This window comes from Orycteropus afer, unplaced genomic scaffold, assembly GCF_000298275.1.
Source record: "Orycteropus afer afer isolate SDZICR_OR568_19922 unplaced genomic scaffold, OryAfe1.0 scaffold00235, whole genome shotgun sequence".
NCBI lineage: Eukaryota > Metazoa > Chordata > Mammalia > Tubulidentata > Orycteropodidae > Orycteropus > Orycteropus afer.
Genome location: NW_006921822.1, coordinates 5,500,976 through 5,515,043, shown reverse-complemented (window position 1 = coordinate 5,515,043; position 14,068 = coordinate 5,500,976).

Below are 14,068 nucleotides of genomic sequence, written 5' to 3'. Positions count from 1 at the left end.
TTTTCAGCTCTTTTAAAGTCTGATTTATATATTTTGGGTCTTTTTCATTGGGTCCGTAGATATTCACTAAGGTTATATCTTCTTGTTCAATTGATCTTTTAATCATTATATAATGTCCTTTGTCTCGTATGGTGATTTTTGTCTTACAGTCAATTTAATCAGAAATTAATATTGCAACTCCTCCTGTTTTACGGTTGCCATTTTCTTGGTATCTTTTGTTAACCTTTGATTTTTAGTCTATTCTTGTCTTTATCTCTAAGGTGTGTCTCTTTTAGACAGCGTATTGATGGATTTTGTTTTCTTATCCAATCTGTAACTCTTTGTCTCTTGAGTGGTCCATTTAATCCATCAACATTCAGTGTAATTATTGACAAGTATGAACTGGTTGCTGAAATTTTGTTATGAGTTTTTTCATGGTGTCCCTCGTTTCTTTGTTCCATATTATTTTCTGTGCTAAGCTCATAATGTTTAGGAATTGTCTTATCATTTCCTTTGTTGCTGTTGTTTTTGTATTTGCTGAATATTTGTGTTTGTCCTCTTTTTTCTTGTGATGTGAAGGTTTATCTTTTTTTCTGTGAGGTTACCCTGTGATTTATAATACTCTCCCTGAGATTAGAACAGTCCATTCTATCTTGCAAGTCTCTTGACTTCCTCACCATTTAGAAGTTCTGTAACTATACAGTATTTTCCCTCTTTTTGATTTGTAATTGTCCTCATTTGCCAGTTGAAGTCTCTGGCTCCCTGTTTACAATCTTGTAAGATTATTTTAATTGGGATATGTACATAGCTGTGGTTTCTTGGTTATGTCATCTTGTGTATTAATGGTCAGTTGTTGTTTGCTATTTTTTGTTCTCTGTTCAGAAGACTCCCTTCAATATCTCTTGTAAAGTTGGTCTGGTTTTAACAAATTCTCTTAGTTTCTGCTTATCTGGAAATCTCCTAATTTCACCATCATATTTGAAGGACAGTTTTTCCGGGTATATAATTCTTGGTTGAAAATTTTTCTCTTTCAGGGTTTTATATATACCATCCCGTTGCCTTCTCGTTTGCATGGTTTCTGCTGAGAAATCAGAGCTTATTCTTACTGGCTGTCCTTTGTAGGTAACTTTTTGTTTTTCCCGTGCTGCTTTCAGGATTCTTTCTTTGTCTTTGGTTTTGATGAGTTTGATGATGATGTGTCTTGGTGATTTTCTTTTGTTGTCTATCCTGTTTGGGGTTCGTTGGACTTCCTGAATGGATATATTCTCATCTTTCATCATATCAGGGAAGTTCTCCTCCAACAAATTTTGGACCATTTTGTCAGTGGTTTTATTTTTCTCTTCCTTTTCTGGAATTCCAATGACATGTAAGTTGTTCGTTTTGATGGTATCCCACATGACCCTTAGGCTTTCTTCATTTTGTTTTGATTTTTTTTTTTTTTTTTTCTGATTGATCGCCTTCCAAAGAAGTATTCAGTTATTTGTCTTCAGTCTCATTGATTCTGTCTTCCATTGCATCAATTCTACTCCTTTGCCCTTCCAATGTGTTAACTATTTCTGTCAATTTAATATTATTCTTCTGGATTTCTGTCTCTAGAGTTTGAGTCATATCTAATTTTTCATTTATTTTGTCATTTTGTTCTTGTATTTTCTTCAAAAATTCTTCTAGGGATTTGTCTGTTTTCCTTGATCTGTCTCTCAATCCTTTGAAGATACCTAAATATAATTCTTTTGGGTTCCTTATTAGGGAGTTCCAATGCTGTTTCTTCCTCAGGGATGTGATCTGGGTTTTAATCCTGCTCCCTTTTTGCTGCCATTTTATGTTGCTTCTTTGTGTGGACTGTGGTGGTCTGTTGTCTCTGAGACATTGTAATGTTGTTGTTTTTAGTTCTCTGTTAAATGTTTGTGAGGAGCAGCTAGGGTGAGTCAGCCTCTTTTTGGTGGTTGTTTATCATAGGCCCATCAGTGGAAAAGGAGGTGGTGACTCTCACTCAGTAAGTGAACTTGCAGGTGGTGTGAGTGTAGTTGTGTGCTATGGGGACTGTTGTTTTCCACTCAGTTAGACAAAATTAACAATTGAATACCCATCAAAAAAAGTAAAAGCAAATGGAAAAAAGCATACTGTGTAATCATACAGGAACAGTAACCAAAAGAGAAAACAGGGAAAAAAAATAAAAACAAACCCAAACAAAAAACACCCCAATATCTGGGGCGAGGGCAATAAGGGAAAAAAAATTAGAGAATGAGAATAAAGAAGACAAAAATGGGGAAAATGGAAAAAGAAAAACAAGGGACAGCATTACCCACAAGAAAGGGGGAAAAAATAAGTTGGAACCAAGAACAGGGCAAAGAAAAAAAGCTGAAAACTAGAACCTGGGAAGGGAAGAATAAAGAATGATAATAAAAAGGACAAAAGCAATAATAATAGTAGTGGTTTTACAAAAGGCAAAAACAAAGTAAGACAAAGAAAAAAGAACAAAAAAGAAATATCTGGACAGGGCATGGCCCAGCACCCAGGCTCCCTTTGAGCACATGGACTGGAATTCCTCTCAGCCTAGAACGTGGGTAGAAGTGAGGGATGACCTACCCTCCGTTCACCAGGAGGGTGTGAGATATAAGAGTAACAAGGGGAATGTTGCACCTTTTCAGTAGTCCGGGACGGAGTCTGGGATGTCTTTGCGGTTCCCAGCAACTGAAGCCTGTTCTTAAGTCCCTGGAATCTAGTTGAATGCTGTCACTTTAAATATCCAAAATGGTCAAGCTGCTTGTAAACATTCAGAATGGCTTCACCCTCCAAACAGACAAAAGTCCACAGCTCAGCCCACCGTCCTCTTCACTGTTTTCCCTTTTATTCCCCAGCCATCAGAGAAGTCCTCCATGCAGTCCCTGGTAGCAGGGCTGATTTTTAGGTTAATTCTTAGGTCCTACCACCACTCGACGATATCCAAGCTGTCTGTGCCATCAGGAACACTGCCAGACCACATCTCTGTATGTCTCCTTTTTTTGGGTATTTTCATGGAAGTTCTTCTGCTAGTTGGAGTTTAGTCCACTTCTATATCCTTCCCTTCAAGGTTCAGGGGTCCAGGATTATCTTCTGTATTCTGTGTTAATTGGTTCACCTTTTCTTTGTTGAAGAGGGTCTATGCATTCTTTCTGCGTATTCCGCCATCTTACCGGAACTCCTGGTTGAATACATTCTTAAGGACAAATAACCATCCAGAGACTTGCAGAATGGAAGCGAAATAGATTTCTACTGTTTGTTATCTTAGGGTGTCTTCTTGGTTTTTGTGATTGCCATAAATCTTTATTTTTATCAAATTGATCCTACTATCTACAGTATGAAGGAGCTCTGGTAGCGTAGTGCCTAAAGCACATGACTGCTAACCCGAAGGGTGGTGGTTCAAACCCACCAGCCACTCCTCAGAAGGAAGGTTGGGCAATCTACTTCCGTAGTGATAACACCTCGGAAACCCAAGGAGGGATTGCTGTGAGTTGGGTCCGACTCCACGGCACAGAACAACAACAACATGTACAGTATGATATGCTCGGTGCTGTTTTTTTGTTAACAGCTATTGAGACTGTGAACAGGTTACGGTATTCATTTTTTATGACAATTGTAATGATTAATAGTTGTATGTAGCTGAAAATAGTTATTAGTGAGTAAAAGGAAATGGAAGATGTGCAGTATAAGGGTTATTTTGCTTTGTTAAAGAAAGTAAACTTAGACATATTTTCTTTGAAAGAAAGCTTATGGTGAAGCCAGATGGGAAAGAGGGATGTTTGTCAAGGTGGATGTTCAGTAAATAACAAATAATTTGTTTCTCTTTTATAATTTTAAGAATAACTGCCAGCATGAGACACGTTTATCTGTGAACATATAGTATGTAAAAAGTCATTGGCATGGTGCTTTAAGTATAAGCAGAAATAGCTAATGTAGGCTTAATTTTTGATTCTTTAAATTCTGGGAACTCTGCCAGCATCTGCATCTGTACTTAATATTACTTTTGAAGAACTACTATTGAGATAATCATTTAGTATTTCTATGGGAATAAGTACATGCAATGATTAGTAGCTTAAGGGTTGGATTTACTGAATTAGAAATCTTTGATTTTAAAGCACCCCAGTTGTAGTATCCTCTGTTCAGCTAGTTGCTTTCTTAGTCTGGATCTGAAATGAAGTGCCAGTAATTATGCTGAACTATATAGTTTGAGATAAAATGATCTTAAACTTAGACAGTGTAGTAAGGGGAAAGTTGTGATTTGGTAGCAGGACTTAATACATCTTTATATATATCTCAGGGGCTGCTGTTTTTATGCTGCCCTTACATGAAGTTCAGTTTGCTCTGATTCGTCTAAGATTTTTATTTTATTTGTTGAGGGGAAGGTATGCTGCTTTATCTTCCTAGGCCCAAATTTAAACCAGAGATTTGGGATTCCTTAGCAATAGTGTGGGAGCTCTGGTGGTGTAATACCTAAGGCACTTGACTGCTAAACAGAAGGCTGGTGATTCAAACCCACCAGCCACTCCTCGGAAGGAAGGTTGGGCAATCTATTTCCGTAGTGATACTGCCTCAAAAACTGAAGGAAGGGTTGCTATGAGTCGGGGCCAACTCAACGGCACATAACAACAACAACAGCAATAGTGTATTTGGGTGTTGTATATATTTTTTTCATATGCTAGTCATTGAAATAGCATGTTACATAGGTATCCTGTATTTTATTTACAGGTTAGGAATGCTAATTAAAATTTTTCTGTATGAATTAACTCTAGTGCTACACATAATACTGCTTTTAATTTAAGAAATTAAAATACATTTCCATGAAGTCAGTATTTTAGAGGCTTACCAGAAGATTTTGCTTAGGAGAGATTGGAACTCTCATACATTGCTGGTGGGACTACGAAATAGTACAGCCATTATGGAAAATGATACAGTGTTTCCTTAAAAAACTGAAAATAGAAATACCATTTGATCTAGCAATTCCATTACTAGGAATATACCCTACTACTTCTGTAGTGATACTGCCTCGGAAAGCCAAGGAGGGGTCGCTATGAGTCAGGTCCGACTCGACGGCAAATAATAATGACAACAGTCTTAAAGAGGTGAGAGGACACAAACTGACATATGCACACCCATGTTCACCGCAGCACAATTCACTGTAGCAAAGAGATGGAAACAAGCTAAATACCATCAACAGATGCATGGATAATCAGCCTATATAGTACATTCACACAATGGAATACGCACAATTAAAGAATAAGGAAGAATACATGAATCGTCTCACAACATGGATGAATTTGGAGGACGTTATGCTGAGTGAAATAAGTCAACCACAGAAGGACAATTACTGTATGAGCCCATAATTATAAAAAGTCAAGGAAAAGTTTACTTGGGGAAGGAAATTCACTTTGTTTGTTACTGGGGATGGGAGTGAAGGAGAAGGCAAATTTTGGATTAGTTGGGGGTTCACGTGTTGATATGGGTAAGTGGAGGGATGATATGGAAAGAGTCTCTGACCCAGCATGGTGACGCTGGGAAAAGGAAAGACACAGAAACGTGCACAAAAGATACAGACAACAGAGGCAAATACTATTTATTATGTGCACAATACTGCATTACCACTGGCACCAAACACCAGGCTACAGATAAATGCACAAACAGGTGAGAAGATTAGGGGCAGGGGGGCGGGGTAAGTGAACAGAGATATACCCTATACCTTAGATTTGACTGAAGATAATCTTACATATGCACTTGTGCTACAAAATTATCCATGCATGTTACAGAAGCAACAGAAGACAGGGTTGGAGTAGCTTCTCAGAGACAACCAAACACCTTGAGAGAGAGAGAATCACTGAGGCTGCAGGCTCGGGACCATAGTCTTGGGGGCCGTCATGCTCACTTGGCACAACATAGTACATAAAAATCTGTTCTACAGCCTACTTTGGTGAGTAGTGACTGGAGTCTTAAAAGCTTTTGAAGTCCCATCTAAGATGCAACTATTGGTCTCCTCTCAGCTGGAGCAAAGAAGAGTGAAGAAAATCAGTCACCTGAAAACAATTACTCCAAAGATAAGAAGGACCGTGAGGACCTCAGCCTTCATGACCCTGAGACCAGAACTAGATGATGCTCTGCTACTAATGCCAACCACTCACAGAGATCAAAACTGGAGGTCCTGGATAGAGTGGGAGGAAAAATGTGGAACAAAATTCGAAAACAGAAAAATGACCAGAATTATTGGTTGGATAGATGGAACACCTGAGACTATGGCCCTGGGTTACCCTTCCGGCTTACAAATGAACTCACTTCCATGGATTGCCTCTCAGCCCAGTAGTAGGAGAACACCAGTAGGTTGATGTACCCACCTACTCTAGAGAGATGCACCCCTTATATCAATCAGCCATGAGACACCAAAGGGGCAGCATTCACATAGAGGGAAAGGTGGACAGACAAGAATGTATAGATAAGAAGTGCACAGGAATAGATAGCCTTTCTGTTTGTTTGCTGAAAAATGTCCACCATCCAGCATGTAAACTTTAGAGTGATCCATATGAGATGTTAAAAACCACATCATGAATGCCACATTTTAGAGATATAAATTACATTTACATTACTTCATATTTTAAGTCATTTTGAAATCATTTTTGTAGGCTTTCTCAAACTTGATGGTAACTAACTACAACTCCAATGTAGATACTTGATGTGAAGGAACTGAGAGGGAAAATGAAGCTGATCAGGAAGATTCAGTAATGCTTATTTCTTACATTCCAAGTTATCTTTTAAGTTTTTAATAGTACAACTGAAAACCTGATGTTTGGGACAGTAATTGATCACAAGAACTGTCGTTGTTAAGTGCTGTCGAGTCGTCTCTGACTCAGCGACCCTGTGTACACAGAATGAAACACTGCCCAGTCCTGCTCCAGCCTCATGATCCTTGCTATACCTGAGTCCATTGTTGCGGGCACTGTGTCAGTCCATCTCATTGAGGTTTTCCTCTTCTTTGCTGACCCTCCACTATACCAAGCGTGATAATCCCTCTCCAGGGAATGATCCCTTCTGACAACATGACCAAAGTAGGTGAGACAATGTGAGGAAAAATGTGAAACAAAATTCAAAAACACAAAAATGACCAGAATTACTGGTTGGATAGTCTGATGGAACCCCCAAGACTATGGCCCTGGGTTACCCTTTGGGCCTAGAATTGGACTCTCTCCCATGGATTGGCTCTCAGCCCAACAATAGAAAGGCCTACATGCAGAACACCTATGCCAGACGTTGCATCCACTTATTCTAGGGGAGATACACCTCTTAGAGCAATCTGCTATGGGGCACCAAAGGGGCAGCATTCACATAGAGGGAAAGCTGGACAGACAGGAGTGCCTAGTTAGGAAGGGCACAGGGAGGGGGTAATCACAGGGAGGGGAGAGGAGGAGAGTTTGTTATGGTGGGGGGTATATAATCAGGGTATAAAATCAAATGTACATGACCCGTTGAATGTAAAACAAATTTTGCTCTGTAAATTTGCACCCAGAGCACAAATTTTTTTTTTTTTTTTTAAATTGGGTGAGATGAAGTGTGGCCGTTCTTACTTCCAAGGAACATTCTGGCTGCAGTTTTTCCAGGACAGATTTGTTTGTTCTTCTGTCAGTCCGTGATACTTTCAGTTTTCTTCACGAGCACTACAACTCAAAAGCATCAACTCTTCTGTCTTCTTTATTCATTGTCCAGCTTTCACGTGGATATGAGGTGACTGAAAACACCATGGTTGGGTTAGGTGCACCTTAGTGTTCAAAGAGGCATCTTTGCTCTTCAGCACTTTAAAGAGATCTTTTGCTGCAGATTTGCCCAGTGTGGTATGTTGTCTGATTTCTTTTCTTTTCCTTTTTTTAATGCATTTTATTGAAATATAATTTATGGACAGTGAAATACACAAAGCTAAAGTAACATGGGTCAATGCATTTTTTTTTTTTTTTTTGCACTGTTCTCTGCCTTCCCTCCCACTCCTGGCAACCAACAAAGAAAGTTTCCCTCCATATAGAAACCTTTCCTTGACCCTCCACAACAACGAACTAATACTGTATTTGTCCTTCTGTGGTTGACTTATTTCACTCAGCGTAATGTCCTCCAAGTTCATCCATATTATGCGGTGTTATGCAGACTCTACATAATTCTTTAGTGCTGCATAGCATTCCAGTATGTGTATGTACCATAGTTTGGTCATCCACTCTTCCTCTGATGGGCCTGTAGGTTGTTTCCACCTTTTTGCTATTGTAAACAGTGCTGTGATGAACATGAGCATGCATGTATCTGTTCTATCTTGGTTCTCACCTCTCTAGCATATATGCCTATAATAGGATTTCTGGGTCAAATGGTACCTCCAATTCCAATTTTCTAAGGAATTGCCATATTGCTTTCCACAGTGGTTGTATCATTTCACAGTCACACAAGCAGTGTATGAGAGTCCCAATCTCTCCACATCTCCACCAGCGTTTGTTATTTTCTGTCTAATTGAACCTTGCCATCAGTGCTGGGGTGAGGCAGTATCTCGTTGTTTTGATTTACATCTCTCTGATGGCCAATGATTGTGAGCATCTTTTCATGTATTAGATGACTACCTGAATGTCCTCCTTGGTGAAGTGTCTATTCATGTTTTCTGCCCATTTTTCAATTGGATTGTTAATTCCTTTGGTGTTGAGGTATTGGAATTTTCCATCAGTCTTAGAGATAAGTCCCTTGCCAGATACGTAATTATCAGCAAATATGAATTTGTTGCTGGCATTTTTGTCATGTGCTTTTTCATTGTGTCGATTTCTTTCTTCAATATAATTTTCTATGCTGATCTCGTTTTGTTTATGAATTGTGTTATCACTTCCTTCATTGCTATTGTTTTAGTATTTGCTGAATATTTATGCTGATCCTCTTTATTCTTTTGATATTGAAGGTTTATCGTTTTTCTTTGAGGTTATCCTGTGATTTATAGTTTCTGAGGCAGTAAATCTTTACAGAAGTAGATTGCCCAGTCTTTCTTTCATGGAGTGGCTGGTTGGTTTGAACTGCCAATATACGCCACTGGAGCTCCTTTCATAAGAGATATTGGCCTGTAATTTTCTTTTTGTGTGTGTTATCGTTACGTGGTTTTGGTATCAGGATTATATTGGCTTCATAGAATAAATTAGAGAATGTGCCTTCCTTTTTTGTGTTCTCGAATAGTTTGAGTAGAATTGCTGAAAATGTTTGGTGGCATTCTCCAGTGAAGCATCTCTTTGCTGAAATGTTTGGTGGCATTCTCCATTGAAGCCTTCTGGGGATTTTTTGGTTGTGAGTTTGTTAATGACTTGTTTAATTTCTTTTCTTATGGGTCTATTTAGGTTTTCTGTCTCTGTTTGTGTTAGTTTAGATAGGTAATGTGTTTCTAGAAATTTGTCTATTTCTTCTAGATTTTCAAATTTGTTAGAATTTTATAATTTTATAATCTGTTATAACTGTTTTTATTTCAGTTGGTTATATTGTGATGTCACTCATTTCATTTCTTATTTTGGTTATTTGTGTCTTCTTATTTTTTCCTTTGGCATTGGTCTGTGGTTTGTCAATTTTAATGATCCTCTCAAAGAACCAACTTCTAGTCTTGTTAATTCTATTATTTTTCTGTTTTCAGTTTCATTTATTCTTGCTCTGATCTTTATTATTTTCTTTCTTCTGGTGACTATAAAGTCTCTTGCTGCTCCTTTCCTATTTTCTAATTTTTTTTTTTTTTTTTCTGAATCAATTAAGCTGTTGATTTTGGCCCCTTCTTCTTTTTTGATACATGTATCTTTTACTTTAAATACTCTGAGTACTGCTTTTGCTATGTCCCAAAGGTTTTGGTATGTTGTACTTTCAGTCTTATTTGTGTCTAAGAATTTTTAAATTTCAATTTTAGTTTCTTTTATTACCCAGTAGTTTTTGAAGCAAAGCGTTACTCAGTTTCTATGTATTTAATTTTTTTCCTTGCCCGTTTAGTTATTAGTTTTATAGTATTAACAACCAGAGAAGATGCTTTTTATTATTTCAGTGTTTTTGAATTTATCGAGGCTTGCTTTGCAGCCTATAATATGGTCTGTTACGGAGAATGATCCATGTGTGGTGGGGAGGAATGTACTATGTGGCTTATTATGTGGTATGTTCTGTATATGTCTGTGAGGTCAAGTTGGTTGTGTTACTTAGCTTTTCTGTCTCTGTTGAGTTTCTGTTGTTTGATTTGTTTTTGCTTATGCAGAATCTTGTTTTAGGTTGCAAAAATACCCTCAGAGAGACATGTGCTTTATGATGCATAATATATATTTTGGATAACTTTTTTTGTAAAAATTTCACATGTGATAGAAAACAATTTTTCCCACTATAGCAAACAATTTTATTTTTTTGTATACTGTGGGAAGTTTTAAGACATTTATGGAAGGAAAATAGCGTATCGTTTATTATCATACAACTTGATAAGATAAGAAAGCTGAAGAGCTTAACCTGGAAGCACGAAAACTAGTTACTATTAACAAATGAAGAAATCGTGGAAACTTTCTTTTTGCCCCTTTGCCTTTTAGTAAGTGGAAAGTAATATTTATTTTCTTTTAAGAAATATGAGAGAAAATTATGATGTGGGAAACTTTGATTGTACTCTTATAATCTGGCTTTGGTTTCTTGATAGATGATAAGATACCAATTCTTCTTAATTCTAAATATGTAAGAAATCTCATACCACCCACTTGTAACCATCCTATTTCTCAAGTGTTCTAAAATCTATTTAGAAATAATTCCAGGTTTGGACAATTAGTTTTGGGGTGTGTGTATGTGTACGTTAAAATAAGATGCCTGAGTATCACAAATTGTTTGTGCACATCTTCTTTTGAAAGGCTGGCCATTTGAACCTGGACTGTGAACTGATTTGAACTAGTTCAGCCATGGCTGTGAAACAAAACCAGAAGAGACCTGATTTGTAAAAATTTGGCTGAATAAGAAAGATAACTGTGATGAAAAAAAGTACCGGTTGAAACTTTGGAATGGGAGACGCAGAAGAGGCCTAGTGAGCCTTTCCAGGAACCTGATACAGTAGATTGGATTATTGGCAAAAGTGCAGAGAGCAGGACACATTTGAAGTGGAATGGCTGGCTGCTGTCTCTGATCAGGGTGCCACTATTTTCCACTCTGTGGGCAAGAGATTTGGTTGCTATGCAATATGGACACTGCCATAAGAAGGAGATTAAGTTTTCAGCAGGTTTGTGATCAGTAATTTTTTTCTGTTCAATTATCACTCTAGTTTACCCAGATTTAAAACATTCCAGCCTGTTCCAGTGTTGCTTCCTAGGCCATGATTGAACTAGGCTAAACTGCCCTGCTATGAACTCAGCAGCAGTACCTAGGAAGAAAAGCCTACCAGTCTGCTTTGGTAAAGACTATAGTCAAGAAAACCCTTTACAGAAGCACATCACCAGGACTTTCTTTTGGGTGCCTCTGGGTAGATTGGAACACCCAACCTTTAGATTAGTAGCGGAGTATAAACCATTTATGTGACCAAAGGACTGTTTTTTATCTATTACTGAGTACTAATTCTTACAATCCCTCACTCAACTGCCAGTTTGTCATACTGTGGTGGTTTGCATGTTGCTGTGATGCAGGAAGCTATGCCACCAGTATCTCAGATATCATCACCAGAGTCACCCGGGGTGGACAAGTTTCAGTGGAGATTCCAGATTAACACAGAGTAGGAAGAAGAACCTGGCAATCTTTCTTAAAAAAAAAAAAAAAAAAAACTGACCAGTGAAAGCCTTATGAATAGCAGTAGAACATTGTCTGATAAAGTGCCAAAAGATTAATCCCCTCAAGTTGGAAGGCACTGAAAATAAGGCTGGAGAAGAGCTGCTTCCTCAAAGTAGAGTCAGTCTTAATGACATGGATGGTGTAAAGCTTTGGGGACCCTCATTTGCTGATGTCACACAACTCAAAAATGAGACGAAACATCTGAAAACATCCATTCATAATAGGAAAATAGAATATACAAAGTATGAATCAAGAATAATTGGAAATCATCAGAAATGAAATGGAACATATGAAGATCTATATCCTAGGCATTAGTGATCTAAATGTACTGGTACTGGCCATTTTGAATCAGACAGTCATGTGGTCATCTATGCCAGGAATGACAAAGAGTAACCATGTTGCATTGATCATAAAAAAGAATGTATAAAGATCTGTCCTGAAGTATAACACTGTCAGTGATAGGGTAATATCCATATGACTATGAAGAATACCAGTTAATATGATACAATTCAATTTATGTACCAACCACTGGTGCCACAGACAAAAAAAAAATTGAAGATTTTTATAAATTCCCATGGTCCAAAATTGATCAAACATACAGTCAAGATGCATTGATAATTACTGGTCAGAAGGCAAAAGTTGGAAACAAAGAAGGATTGTTAGCTGGAAAAATATGGCCTTGGTATAGAGTTCACATGATACAATTTTACAAAACCAGCCATTTACTCATTGCAAATACCTTTTCTCAACAAAATAAACTGGTGACTATATATCTGGACCTTGCCAGATGGAATACGTAGGAATCAAATTGACTACATCTATGGAAAGAAATAATGGAGAAGCTCATTATCACCAGTCAGAACAAGGCCAGAGGCCAACTGTGGTAAAGACCATCAGTTGCTCATATGCATGTTCAACTTGAAGCTGAAGAAAATGAAAAGTCCACAAGAACCAAAGTATGACCTTGAGTATGTCCCACCTAAATTTAGAGACCATCTTAAGAATAGATTTTATACCTTAAACAATGATGGCTGAAGACCAGAAGAGTTATGAGATGACATCAAAGTCATCATATGTGAGGAAAAGAGAAGACCATTAAAAAGACACAAAAGAAAGAAAAAAACAAAATGGGTGTCAGAAGAGACTGAAACTTGCTCTTGAATGTAGAGTAGCTAAAAGTGAACTGGGAAAAATGATGAAGCAGGAGAGTTGAACAGAGATGTCAAAGGGTGGCTTCAGAAGACAGTGTAATGTATTATAATGAAATATGTAAAACCTGGAGTTAGAAAAGCAAAAGGGAAGAATATGCTCTTTATTTCTCAAGCTGCAGAAACTGAAGAAAAGATTTAAGCCTTGAGTTGCAATATTGAAGGATTTTATGTGCAAGACAGAGCTCTGGTGGTGCAGTATCTAAGGCATTTGACTGCTAACCAGAAGGTTGGCAATTCAAACTCACCAGCTACTTCATGGAAGAAAGACCAGGCAATCTACTTCCATAAAGATTCACTGCTTCAGAAACCCAGTGCGGGTTGTAATGAGTCAGAATTCACTCAATGGCAGTGGGTTTTTTTTTGTTTTCTTTATGTGCAAGATAATGAATAATGGAGGAAGCATCAAATGAAGATGGGAAGATGGAAGGAATACACAGAGTATTCTCAAAAAGAATTGTTGACATTCAGCCATTTTAGGAGGTAGCATATGATCAAGAACCGATGTTATTAAAGGAAGTCCAAGCTTCACTGATGGCATTGGCAAAAAACAAAGTTCCAGGAATTGATGATGTAATACTAATTAGGATGTTTCAACAAGTGTATGCAATGCTGAAAGCATTCACTTGTCTATGTTAAGAAATTTGGAAGACAGAGCTGTGTTCTTTAATAGACAATTGCCTGGGCAATTGACTACAAAAGATCCCTATTTGTGCCCATGTCAAAGAAAGGTGGTTCAGCAGAATGCAAAAATTATTAGATGTCATTAATACCACACATAACTAAAGTTTTATTGAAGATAATTAAAACATGGTTGCAGCAGTACATCAGCAGGGAACTGCCAGAAATTCATGTTGGATTCAGAACAGGCCATATAACAAAGGATATCAATGCTGATGTCAGGTAGATCTTAGCTGAAAGCAGAGAATATCGAAAGATGTTTGTTTACCTGTGTTTTATTTACTATGCAAAGGCATTCGATTATGGGGATCATGACAAATTAAAGATAATATATATATATTTTTATTATTTATTGTGATTTGGGTGAAGATTTACAGAGCAAAGTCACTTGCCATACAGCAGTTCACATATACTTTGTC